Consider the following 14,168-nt stretch of genomic DNA (forward strand, 5'->3'; position numbering starts at 1 on the left):
TCACCAAACCTCTCAGCCCCAAGAGTGTCCACCCTTATGTCTCAATCAGCTGTGGGTCTAGATATGGTCAATCCAGGTGGCATCACAGCCCCTGAACGAATTTTGTAAGAATGTCTCTCTCTTTCACTGTCTTTGTTTCACGGATTTTGAAAAGTAATTGATTTTTATAATGGGGTTTAGCTGCTTTTCACTGCTGTGTTTCTGCCGCTTTACACCCACTTGACTCACTTACAGACAAATAGCAATACATAGGTTTTAAGATTCTTACTAGTCAGATACATTCTTGGGCGGTGAATAGGGGGTGTTGAGTCCAGTTCACTGAGCAAGGAGTAGGTCTTGTCTATTACATATTGGGTTTATGGAACGGTATCTGAGCTAATTTGAAACCCTTGTTTTATGCATCACCCCACCTCACCTTTCCCGTTAAGCAGCCATAGTGTGTTTTCTAAACGTGTGACTCTGTTCTGTTATGTACTTCAGTTCAAGTGTAGCGGTTTTTACATTCCCGCTATAAGTGATATCTTATGATAAGTGTCTTTTTCTGTGTGACTTATTTCACTTAGAATCGTCGTAGCTAAATCCACTCATCATGCTGCTCCTAGACTTATGACGTTGATTTCCTGGCTGAGTGATATTCCAGTGTACATAAGGACCACAACTTCTTCATCCATTTTTCTCTTTCCTGGGATATTTAAGGTGTAACGAAGTGGAGGTTCTTGTCAACAGAGCAGCCCTAAACTTTGGGGTGCCTGTGTCTTGCTGATTTTTAGTTTTCCCAATTTATACGCCCATGAGTGGAAGTGCCCTATGCTCCCTAAGCTGAGTTTTTTAGATGTTTCAGGACACACCGTACACTTCTCCAGATTGGTTGTTGGCAATTTACATCCCGCCCATCAGCGTAGCAAGGCTCCCATTTCTCCATGGGCTGTCCTGCATTTCTGGTTTTGACACTTTATTCAGCATGGCCCTTGTGACCGATGGGAAGCGAGACTTCTTGGTAGCGCTGATTTGCCTTTCCAGGTTGCTTGATTGGCCAGAAAGGGCGTATGCGTTTTTTCCTGAATATATTCAGGAAAAAACGCATACGCCCTTTTTGGCCAAGGGCATCATTGTCGAGGTTTTGCCGCTTTTCCTGTGCTTTAAAGGCGATTCGAATCTACCTCCTGAAATCTGTTTCCTGCAATTCTGCCTTGCTTTGAAATCCTCTTCGTTGCCTTCCCTCAATATACTTGTGGACGAGAGTTATCATTTATAACTCTGCAGGTTTGCGAATTGCAGTGCCCCTGATCTCCATTTTTCAACTCGCTTTTTTGGGAGCTGGCCGCAAAAGCGCAGGATTGCTTCAGGCCCTATTCTGATTCTGGGCGGCAGGCTGAGCCTGTGGTTAATTCTTCTTCCTGATGGAAAAATAGAGTGACCTGTGCCTGTCCCAACACCTAGAGCTAGTCTCTCATTGGTTCCCCCTCTTCCCGTTCATCCTCAGGACAAATTGCAAGCTGTATGGAACAGGAGGTTAAAGGTGCTGATTCTCCAAGGAGGGAGATTGCTAGTAAAGCGGCTGGAATGGCGAACCCGAGCACAAGGAGATGAGAAATGAGGGGCGTTTTAGAAACGTTTCCCGATCACACAGTGTACCATCTTCTGGGTTTCTCATGCATGTTTTCGATGTAGGAAGATTCCCTTGAACCTGGAGATTTGGGACCCATGGGATGGGTACCACGCAGTTTTACTTTAAAGGGTGTGCGTTTGCTCACCCAACCTCACCAAACCTCTCAGCCCCAAGAGTGTCCACCCTTATGTCTCAATCAGCTGTGGGTCTAGATATGGTCAATGCAGGTGGCATCACAGCCGCTGAACGAATTTTGTAAGAATGTCTCTCTCTTTCACTGTCTTTGTTTCACGGGTTTTTAAAAGTAATTGATTTTTATAATGGGGTTTAAATGCTTTTCGCTGCTGTCTTTATGCCGCTTTACCTCCACTTGACTCACTTACAGAGAGTTAGCAATACATAGGTTTTAAGATTCTTACTAGTCAGATACATTCTTGGGCGGTGAATAGGGGGTGTTGAGTCCAGTTCACTGAGTAAGGAGTAGGTCTTGTCTATTACATATTGGGTTTATGGAACGGTATCTGAGCTAATTTGAAACCCTTTGTTTTATGCATCACCCCACCTCACCTTTCCCGTTAAGCAGCCATAGTGTGTTTTCTAAACGTGTGAGTCTTTTCTGTTTTGTAATTCAGTTCAAGTGTAGCGGTTTTTACATTCCCTCTATAAGTGATATCTTAGGATAAGTGTCTTTTTCTGTGTGATTTATTTTACTTAGAATCGTCGTAGCTAAATCCACTCATCATGCTGCACCTAGCCTTATGACGTTGATTTCATGGCTGAGTGATATTCCATTGTACATAAGGACCACAACTTCTTTATCCATTTTTCTCTTTCCTGGGATATTTAAGGTGTAACGAAGTGGAGGTTTTTGTCAACAGAGCAGCCGTAAACTTTGGGGTGCCTGTGTCTTGCTGATTTTTAGTTTTCCCAATTTATACGCCCAATGAGTGGAAGTGACCTATGCTCTCTAAGCTGAGTTCTGTAGATGTTGCAGGACACACCGTACACTTCTCCAGAGTGGCTGTTGGCAATTTACATCCCACCCATCAGCGTAGCAAGGCTCCCATTTCTCCATGGCCTGTCCTGCATTTCTGGTTTTGACACTTTATTCAGCATGGCCCTTGTGACCGATGGGAAGCGAGACATCTTGGTAGCGCTGATTTGCCTTTCCAGGTTGCTTGGTTGGCCAAAAAGGGCGTATGCGTTTTTTCCTGAATATATTCAGGAAAAAACGCATACGCCCTTTTTGGCCAAGGGCATCATTGTCGAGGTTTTGCCGCTTTTCCTGTGCTTTAAAGGCGATTCGAATCTACCTCCTGCAATCTGTTTCCTGCAATTCTGCCTTGCTTTGAAATCCTCTTCGTTGCCTTCCCTCAATATATTTGTGTAAGAGAGTTATCATTTATAACTCTGCAGGTTTGTGAATTGCAGTGGCCCTGAGTTCCATTTTTCAACTCGCTTTTTTGGGAGCTGGCCGCAAAAGCGCAGGATTGTTTCAGGCCCTATTCTGGTTCCCAGCCGCAGGCTGAACCTGTGGTTAATTCTTCTTCCTGATGGGAAAATAGAGTGACCTGTGCCTGTCCCAACACCTAGAGCTAGTCTCTCATTGGTTCCCCCTCTTTCGGTTCATCCTCAGGACAAATTGCAACCTGTACGGGTCAGGAGGTTAAAGGTGCTGATTCTCCAAGGAGGGAGATTGCTAGTAAAGCGGCTGGAATGGCGAACCCGAGCACAAGGAGATGAGAAAAGCGGTGCGTTTTAGAAACCTTTCCCGATCACACGGTGTACCATCTTCTGAGTTTCTCATGCATGTTTTCGATGTAAGAAGATGCCCTTGAACCTGGAGATTTGGGACCCATGGGATGGGTTCCACGTAGTATTACTTTAAAGGGTCTGCGTTTGGTCACCCAACCTCACCAAACCTCTCAGCCCCAAGAGTGTCCACCCTTATGTCTCAATCAGCTGTGGGTCTAGATATGGTCAATCCAGGTGGCATCACAGCCCCTGAACGAATTTTGTAAGAATGTCTCTCTCTTTCACTGTCTTTGTTTCACGGATTTTGAAAAGTAATTGATTTTTATAATGGGGTTTAGCTGCTTTTCACTGCTGTGTTTCTGCCGCTTTACACCCACTTGACTCACTTACAGACAAATAGCAATACATAGGTTTTAAGATTCTTACTAGTCAGATACATTCTTGGGCGGTGAATAGGGGGTGTTGAGTCCAGTTCACTGAGCAAGGAGTAGGTCTTGTCTATTACATATTGGGTTTATGGAACGGTATCTGAGCTAATTTGAAACCCTTGTTTTATGCATCACCCCACCTCACCTTTCCCGTTAAGCAGCCATAGTGTGTTTTCTAAACGTGTGACTCTGTTCTGTTATGTACTTCAGTTCAAGTGTAGCGGTTTTTACATTCCCGCTATAAGTGATATCTTATGATAAGTGTCTTTTTCTGTGTGACTTATTTCACTTAGAATCGTCGTAGCTAAATCCACTCATCATGCTGCTCCTAGACTTATGACGTTGATTTCCTGGCTGAGTGATATTCCAGTGTACATAAGGACCACAACTTCTTCATCCATTTTTCTCTTTCCTGGGATATTTAAGGTGTAACGAAGTGGAGGTTCTTGTCAACAGAGCAGCCCTAAACTTTGGGGTGCCTGTGTCTTGCTGATTTTTAGTTTTCCCAATTTATACGCCCATGAGTGGAAGTGCCCTATGCTCCCTAAGCTGAGTTTTTTAGATGTTTCAGGACACACCGTACACTTCTCCAGATTGGTTGTTGGCAATTTACATCCCGCCCATCAGCGTAGCAAGGCTCCCATTTCTCCATGGGCTGTCCTGCATTTCTGGTTTTGACACTTTATTCAGCATGGCCCTTGTGACCGATGGGAAGCGAGACTTCTTGGTAGCGCTGATTTGCCTTTCCAGGTTGCTTGATTGGCCAGAAAGGGCGTATGCGTTTTTTCCTGAATATATTCAGGAAAAAACGCATACGCCCTTTTTGGCCAAGGGCATCATTGTCGAGGTTTTGCCGCTTTTCCTGTGCTTTAAAGGCGATTCGAATCTACCTCCTGAAATCTCTTTCCTGCAATTCTGCCTTGCTTTCAAATCCTCTTCGTTGCCTTCCCTCAATATACTTGTGGACGAGAGTTATCATTTATAACTCTGCAGGTTTGCGAATTGCAGTGCCCCTGATCTCCATTTTTCAACTCGCTTTTTTGAGAGCTGGCCGCAAAAGCGCAGGATTGCTTCAGGCCCTATTCTGATTCTGGGCGGCAGGCTGAGCCTGTGGTTAATTCTTCTTCCTGATGGAAAAATAGAGTGACCTGTGCCTGTCCCAACACCTAGAGCTAGTCTCTCATTGGTTCCCCCTCTTCCCGTTCATCCTCAGGACAAATTGCAAGCTGTATGGAACAGGAGGTTAAAGGTGCTGATTCTCCAAGGAGGGAGATTGCTAGTAAAGCAGCTGGAATGGCGAACCCGAGCACAAGGAGATGAGAAATGAGGGGCGTTTTAGAAACGTTTCCCGATCACACAGTGTACCATCTTCTGGGTTTCTCATGCATGTTTTCGATGTAGGAAGATTCCCTTGAACCTGGAGATTTGGGACCCATGGGATGGGTACCACGCAGTTTTACTTTAAAGGGTGTGCGTTTGCTCACCCAACCTCACCAAACCTCTCAGCCCCAAGAGTGTCCACCCTTATGTCTCAATCAGCTGTGGGTCTAGATATGGTCAATGCAGGTGGCATCACAGCCCCTGAACGAATTTTGTAAGAATGTCTCTCTCTTTCACTGTCTTTGTTTCACGGGTTTTTAAAAGTAATTGATTTTTATAATGGGGTTTAAATGCTTTTCACTGCTGTCTTTATGCCGCTTTACCTCCACTTGACTCACTTACAGAGAGTTAGCAATACATAGGTTTTAAGATTCTTACTAGTCAGATACATTCTTGGGCGGTGAATAGGGGGTGTTGAGTCCAGTTCACTGAGTAAGGAGTAGGTCTTGTCTATTACATATTGGGTTTATGGAACGGTATCTGAGCTAATTTGAAACCCTTTGTTTTATGCATCACCCCACCTCACCTTTCCCGTTAAGCAGCCATAGTGTGTTTTCTAAACGTGTGAGTCTTTTCTGTTTTGTAATTCAGTTCAAGTGTAGCGGTTTTTACATTCCCTCTATAAGTGATATCTTAGGATAAGTGTCTTTTTCTGTGTGATTTATTTTACTTAGAATCGTCGTAGCTAAATCCACTCATCATGCTGCACCTAGCCTTATGACGTTGATTTCATGGCTGAGTGATATTCCATTGTACATAAGGACCACAACTTCTTTATCCATTTTTCTCTTTCCTGGGATATTTAAGGTGTAACGAAGTGGAGGTTTTTGTCAACAGAGCAGCCGTAAACTTTGGGGTGCCTGTGTCTTGCTGATTTTTAGTTTTCCCAATTTATACGCCCAATGAGTGGAAGTGACCTATGCTCTCTAAGCTGAGTTCTGTAGATGTTGCAGGACACACCGTACACTTCTCCAGAGTGGCTGTTGGCAATTTACATCCCACCCATCAGCGTAGCAAGGCTCCCATTTCTCCATGGCCTGTCCTGCATTTCTGGTTTTGACACTTTATTCAGCATGGCCCTTGTGACCGATGGGAAGCGAGACATCTTGGTAGCGCTGATTTGCCTTTCCAGGTTGCTTGGTTGGCCAAAAAGGGCGTATGCGTTTTTTCCTGAATATATTCAGGAAAAAACGCATACGCCCTTTTTGGCCAAGGGCATCATTGTCGAGGTTTTGCCGCTTTTCCTGTGCTTTAAAGGCGATTCGAATCTACCTCCTGAAATCTGTTTCCTGCAATTCTGCCTTGCTTTGAAATCCTCTTCGTTGCCTTCCCTCAATATATTTGTGTAAGAGAGTTATCATTTATAACTCTGCAGGTTTGTGAATTGCAGTGGCCCTGAGTTCCATTTTTCAACTCGCTTTTTTGGGAGCTGGCCGCAAAAGCGCAGGATTGTTTCAGGCCCTATTCTGGTTCCCAGCCGCAGGCTGAACCTGTGGTTAATTCTTCTTCCTGATGGGAAAATAGAGTGACCTGTGCCTGTCCCAACACCTAGAGCTAGTCTCTCATTGGTTCCCCCTCTTTCGGTTCATCCTCAGGACAAATTGCAACCTGTACGGGTCAGGAGGTTAAAGGTGCTGATTCTCCAAGGAGGGAGATTGCTAGTAAAGCGGCTGGAATGGCGAACCCGAGCACAAGGAGATGAGAAAAGCGGTGCGTTTTAGAAACCTTTCCCGATCACACGGTGTACCATCTTCTGAGTTTCTCATGCATGTTTTCGATGTAAAAAGATGCCCTTGAACCTGGAGATTTGGGACCCATGGGATGGGTTCCACGTAGTATTACTTTAAAGGGTCTGCGTTTGGTCACCCAACCTCACCAAACCTCTCAGCCCCAAGAGTGTCCACCCTTATGTCTCAATCAGCTGTGGGTCTAGATATGGTCAATCCAGGTGGCATCACAGCCCCTGAACGAATTTTGTAAGAATGTCTCTCTCTTTCACTGTCTTTGTTTCACGGATTTTGAAAAGTAATTGATTTTTATAATGGGGTTTAGCTGCTTTTCACTGCTGTGTTTCTGCCGCTTTACACCCACTTGACTCACTTACAGACAAATAGCAATACATAGGTTTTAAGATTCTTACTAGTCAGATACATTCTTGGGCGGTGAATAGGGGGTGTTGAGTCCAGTTCACTGAGCAAGGAGTAGGTCTTGTCTATTACATATTGGGTTTATGGAACGGTATCTGAGCTAATTTGAAACCCTTGTTTTATGCATCACCCCACCTCACCTTTCCCGTTAACTAGCCATAGTGTGTTTTCTAAACGTGTGACTCTGTTCTGTTATGTACTTCAGTTCAAGTGTAGCGGTTTTTACATTCCCGCTATAAGTGATATCTTATGATAAGTGTCTTTTTCTGTGTGACTTATTTCACTTAGAATCGTCGTAGCTAAATCCACTCATCATGCTGCTCCTAGACTTATGACGTTGATTTCCTGGCTGAGTGATATTCCAGTGTACATAAGGACCACAACTTCTTCATCCATTTTTCTCTTTCCTGGGATATTTAAGGTGTAACGAAGTGGAGGTTCTTGTCAACAGAGCATCCCTAAACTTTGGGGTGCCTGTGTCTTGCTGATTTTTAGTTTTCCCAATTTATACGCCCATGAGTGGAAGTGCCCTATGCTCCCTAAGCTGAGTTTTTTAGATGTTTCAGGACACACCGTACACTTCTCCAGATTGGTTGTTGGCAATTTACATCCCGCCCATCAGCGTAGCAAGGCTCCCATTTCTCCATGGGCTGTCCTGCATTTCTGGTTTTGACACTTTATTCAGCATGGCCCTTGTGACCGATGGGAAGCGAGACTTCTTGGTAGCGCTGATTTGCCTTTCCAGGTTGCTTGATTGGCCAGAAAGGGCGTATGCGTTTTTTCCTGAATATATTCAGGAAAAAACGCATACGCCCTTTTTGGCCAAGGGCATCATTGTCGAGGTTTTGCCGCTTTTCCTGTTCTTTAAAGGCGATTCGAATCTACCTCCTGAAATCTGTTTCCTGCAATTCTGCCTTGCTTTCAAATCCTCTTCGTTGCCTTCCCTCAATATACTTGTGGACGAGAGTTATCATTTATAACTCTGCAGGTTTGCGAATTGCAGTGCCCCTGATCTCCATTTTTCAACTCGCTTTTTTGGGAGCTGGCCGCAAAAGCGCAGGATTGCTTCAGGCCCTATTCTGATTCTGGGCGGCAGGCTGAGCCTGTGGTTAATTCTTCTTCCTGATGGAAAAATAGAGTGACCTGTGCCTGTCCCAACACCTAGAGCTAGTCTCTCATTGGTTCCCCCTCTTCCCGTTCATCCTCAGGACAAATTGCAAGCTGTATGGAACAGGAGGTTAAAGGTGCTGATTCTCCAAGGAGGGAGATTGCTAGTAAAGCGGCTGGAATGGCGAACCCGAGCACAAGGAGATGAGAAATGAGGGGCGTTTTAGAAACGTTTCCCGATCACACAGTGTACCATCTTCTGGGTTTCTCATGCATGTTTTCGATGTAGGAAGATTCCCTTGAACCTGGAGATTTGGGACCCATGGGATGGGTACCACGCAGTTTTACTTTAAAGGGTGTGCGTTTGCTCACCCAACCTCACCAAACCTCTCAGCCCCAAGAGTGTCCACCCTTATGTCTCAATCAGCTGTGGGTCTAGATATGGTCAATCCAGGTGGCATCACAGCCCCTGAACGAATTTTGTAAGAATGTCTCTCTCTTTCACTGTCTTTGTTTCACGGATTTTGAAAAGTAATTGATTTTTATAATGGGGTTTAGCTGCTTTTCACTGCTGTGTTTCTGCCGCTTTACACCCACTTGACTAACTTACAGACAAATAGCAATACATAGGTTTTAAGATTCTTACTAGTCAGATACATTCTTGGGCGGTGAATAGGGGGTGTTGAGTCCAGTTCACTGAGCAAGGAGTAGGTCTTGTCTATTACATATTGTGTTTATGGAACGGTATCTGAGCTAATTTGAAACCCTTGTTTTATGCATCACCCCACCTCACCTTTCCCGTTAAGCAGCCATAGTGTGTTTTCTAAACGTGTGACTCTGTTCTGTTATGTACTTCAGTTCAAGTGTAGCGGTTTTTACATTCCCGCTATAAGTGATATCTTATGATAAGTGTCTTTTTCTGTGTGACTTATTTCACTTAGAATCGTCGTAGCTAAATCCACTCATCATGCTGCTCCTAGACTTATGACGTTGATTTCCTGGCTGAGTGATATTCCAGTGTACATAAGGACCACAACTTCTTCATCCATTTTTCTCTTTCCTGGGATATTTAAGGTGTAACGAAGTGGAGGTTCTTGTCAACAGAGCAGCCCTAAACTTTGGGGTGCCTGTGTCTTGCTGATTTTTAGTTTTCCCAATTTATACGCCCATGAGTGGAAGTGCCCTATGCTCCCTAAGCTGAGTTTTTTAGATGTTTCAGGACACACCGTACACTTCTCCAGATTGGTTGTTGGCAATTTACATCCCGCCCATCAGCGTAGCAAGGCTCCCATTTCTCCATGGGCTGTCCTGCATTTCTGGTTTTGACACTTTATTCAGCATGGCCCCTGTGACCGATGGGAAGCGAGACTTCTTGGTAGCGCTGATTTGCCTTTCCAGGTTGCTTGATTGGCCAGAAAGGGCGTATGCGTTTTTTCCTGAATATATTCAGGAAAAAACGCATACGCCCTTTTTGGCCAAGGGCATCATTGTCGAGGTTTTGCCGCTTTTCCTGTGCTTTAAAGGCGATTCGAATCTACCTCCTGAAATCTGTTTCCTGCAATTCTGCCTTGCTTTCAAATCCTCTTCGTTGCCTTCCCTCAATATACTTGTGGACGAGAGTTATCATTTATAACTCTGCAGGTTTGCGAATTGCAGTGCCCCTGATCTCCATTTTTCAACTCGCTTTTTTGGGAGCTGGCCGCAAAAGCGCAGGATTGCTTCAGGCCCTATTCTGATTCTGGGCGGCAGGCTGAGCCTGTGGTTAATTCTTCTTCCTGATGGAAAAATAGAGTGACCTGTGCCTGTCCCAACACCTAGAGCTAGTCTCTCATTGGTTCCCCCTCTTCCCGTTCATCCTCAGGACAAATTGCAAGCTGTACGGAACAGGAGGTTAAAGGTGCTGATTCTCCAAGGAGGGAGATTGCTAGTAAAGCGGCTGGAATGGCGAACCCGAGCACAAGGAGATGAGAAATGAGGGGCGTTTTAGAAACGTTTCCCGATCACACAGTGTACCATCTTCTGGGTTTCTCATGCATGTTTTCGATGTAGGAAGATTCCCTTGAACCTGGAGATTTGGGACCCATGGGATGGGTACCACGCAGTTTTACTTTAAAGGGTGTGCGTTTGCTCACCCAACCTCACCAAACCTCTCAGCCCCAAGAGTGTCCACCCTTATGTCTCAATCAGCTGTGGGTCTAGATATGGTCAATGCAGGTGGCATCACAGCCCCTGAACGAATTTTGTAAGAATGTCTCTCTCTTTCACTGTCTTTGTTTCACGGGTTTTTAAAAGTAATTGATTTTTATAATGGGGTTTAAATGCTTTTCACTGCTGTCTTTATGCCGCTTTACCTCCACTTGACTCACTTACAGAGAGTTAGCAATACATAGGTTTTAAGATTCTTACTAGTCAGATACATTCTTGGGCGGTGAATAGGGGGTGTTGAGTCCAGTTCACTGAGCAAGGAGTAGGTCTTGTCTATTACATATTGGGTTTATGGAACGGTATCTGAGCTAATTTGAAACCCTTGTTTTATGCATCACCCCACCTCACCTTTCCCGTTAAGCAGCCATAGTGTGTTTTCTAAACGTGTGACTCTGTTCTGTTATGTACTTCAGTTCAAGTGTAGCGGTTTTTACATTCCCGCTATAAGTGATATCTTATGATAAGTGTCTTTTTCTGTGTGACTTATTTCACTTAGAATCGTCGTAGCTAAATCCACTCATCATGCTGCTCCTAGACTTATGACGTTGATTTCCTGGCTGAGTGATATTCCAGTGTACATAAGGACCACAACTTCTTCATCCATTTTTCTCTTTCCTGGGATATTTAAGGTGTAACGAAGTGGAGGTTCTTGTCAACAGAGCAGCCCTAAACTTTGGGGTGCCTGTGTCTTGCTGATTTTTAGTTTTCCCAATTTATACGCCCATGAGTGGAAGTGCCCTATGCTCCCTAAGCTGAGTTTTTTAGATGTTTCAGGACACACCGTACACTTCTCCAGATTGGTTGTTGGCAATTTACATCCCGCCCATCAGCGTAGCAAGGCTCCCATTTCTCCATGGGCTGTCCTGCATTTCTGGTTTTGACACTTTATTCAGCATGGCCCTTGTGACCGATGGGAAGCGAGACTTCTTGGTAGCGCTGATTTGCCTTTCCAGGTTGCTTGATTGGCCAGAAAGGGCGTATGCATTTTTTCCTGAATATATTCAGGAAAAAACGCATACGCCCTTTTTGGCCAAGGGCATCATTGTCGAGGTTTTGCCGCTTTTCCTGTGCTTTAAAGGCGATTCGAATCTACCTCCTGAAATCTGTTTCCTGCAATTCTGCCTTGCTTTCAAATCCTCTTCGTTGCCTTCCCTCAATATACTTGTGGACGAGAGTTATCATTTATAACTCTGCAGGTTTGCGAATTGCAGTGCCCCTGATCTCCATTTTTCAACTCGCTGTTTTGGGAGCTGGCCGCAAAAGCGCAGGATTGCTTCAGGCCCTATTCTGATTCTGGGCGGCAGGCTGAGCCTGTGGTTAATTCTTCTTCCTGATGGAAAAATAGAGTGACCTGTGCCTGTCCCAACACCTAGAGCTAGTCTCTCATTGGTTCCCCCTCTTCCCGTTCATCCTCAGGACAAATTGCAAGCTGTATGGAACAGGAGGTTAAAGGTGCTGATTCTCCAAGGAGGGAGATTGCTAGTAAAGCGGCTGGAATGGCGAACCCGAGCACAAGGAGATGAGAAATGAGGGGCGTTTTAGAAACGTTTCCCGATCACACAGTGTACCATCTTCTGGGTTTCTCATGCATGTTTTCGATGTAGGAAGATTCCCTTGAACCTGGAGATTTGGGACCCATGGGATGGGTACCACGCAGTTTTACTTTAAAGGGTGTGCGTTTGCTCACCCAACCTCACCAAACCTCTCAGCCCCAAGAGTGTCCACCCTTATGTCTCAATCAGCTGTGGGTCTAGATATGGTCAATGCAGGTGGCATCACAGCCCCTGAACGAATTTTGTAAGAATGTCTCTCTCTTTCACTGTCTTTGTTTCACGGGTTTTTAAAAGTAATTGATTTTTATAATGGGGTTTAAATGCTTTTCACTGCTGTCTTTATGCCGCTTTACCTCCACTTGACTCACTTACAGAGAGTTAGCAATACATAGGTTTTAAGATTCTTACTAGTCAGATACATTCTTGGGCGGTGAATAGGGGGTGTTGAGTCCAGTTCACTGAGTAAGGAGTAGGTCTTGTCTATTACATATTGGGTTTATGGAACGGTATCTGAGCTAATTTGAAACCCTTTGTTTTATGCATCACCCCACCTCACCTTTCCCGTTAAGCAGCCATAGTGTGTTTTCTAAACGTGTGAGTCTTTTCTGTTTTGTAATTCAGTTCAAGTGTAGCGGTTTTTACATTCCCTCTATAAGTGATATCTTAGGATAAGTGTCTTTTTCTGTGTGATTTATTTTACTTAGAATCGTCGTAGCTAAATCCACTCATCATGCTGCACCTAGCCTTATGACGTTGATTTCATGGCTGAGTGATATTCCATTGTACATAAGGACCACAACTTCTTTATCCATTTTTCTCTTTCCTGGGATATTTAAGGTGTAACGAAGTGGAGGTTTTTGTCAACAGAGCAGCCGTAAACTTTGGGGTGCCTGTGTCTTGCTGATTTTTAGTTTTCCCAATTTATACGCCCAATGAGTGGAAGTGACCTATGCTCTCTAAGCTGAGTTCTGTAGATGTTGCAGGACACACCGTACACTTCTCCAGAGTGGCTGTTGGCAATTTACATCCCACCCATCAGCGTAGCAAGGCTCCCATTTCTCCATGGCCTGTCCTGCATTTCTGGTCTTGACACTTTATTCAGCATGGCCCTTGTGACTGATGGGAAGCGAGACATCTTGGTAGCGCTGATTTGCCTTTCCAGGTTGCTTGGTTGGCCAAAAAGGGCGTATGCGTTTTTTCCTGAATATATTCAGGAAAAAACGCATACGCCCTCTTTGGCCAAGGGCATCATTGTCGAGGTTTTGCCGCTTTTCCTGTGCTTTAAAGGCGATTCGAATCTACCTCCTGCAATCTGTTTCCTGCAATTCTGCCTTGCTTTGAAATCCTCTTCGTTGCCTTCCCTCAATATATTTGTGTAAGAGCGTTATCATTTATAACTCTGCAGGTTTGTGAATTGCAGTGGCCCTGAGCTCCATTTTTCAACTCGCTTTTTTGGGAGCTGGCCGCAAAAGCGCAGGATTGTTTCAGGCCCTATTCTGGTTCCCAGCCGCAGGCTGAACCTGTGGTTAATTCTTCTTCCTGATGGGAAAATAGAGTGACCTGTGCCTGTCCCAACACCTAGAGCTAGTCTCTCATTGGTTCCCCCTCTTTCGGTTCATCCTCAGGACAAATTGCAACCTGTACGGGACAGGAGGTTAAAGGTGCTGATTCTCCAAGGAGGGAGATTGCTAGTAAAGCGGCTGGAATGGCGAACCCGAGCACAAGGAGATGAGAAAAGCGGTGCGTTTTAGAAACCTTTCCCGATCACACGGTGTACCATCTTCTGGGTTTCTCATGCATGTTTTCGATGTAGGAAGATGCCCTTGAACCTGGAGATTTGGGACCCATGGGATGGGTACCATGCAGTATTACTTTAAAGGGTCTGCGTTTGCTCACCCAACCTCACCAAACCTCTCAGCCCCAAGAGTGTCCACCCTTATGTCTCAATCAGCTGTGGGTCTAGATATGGTCAATCCAGGTGGCA

The sequence above is a fragment of the Balaenoptera acutorostrata genome, chromosome 2 (assembly GCF_949987535.1).
Source record: "Balaenoptera acutorostrata chromosome 2, mBalAcu1.1, whole genome shotgun sequence".
NCBI lineage: Eukaryota > Metazoa > Chordata > Mammalia > Artiodactyla > Balaenopteridae > Balaenoptera > Balaenoptera acutorostrata.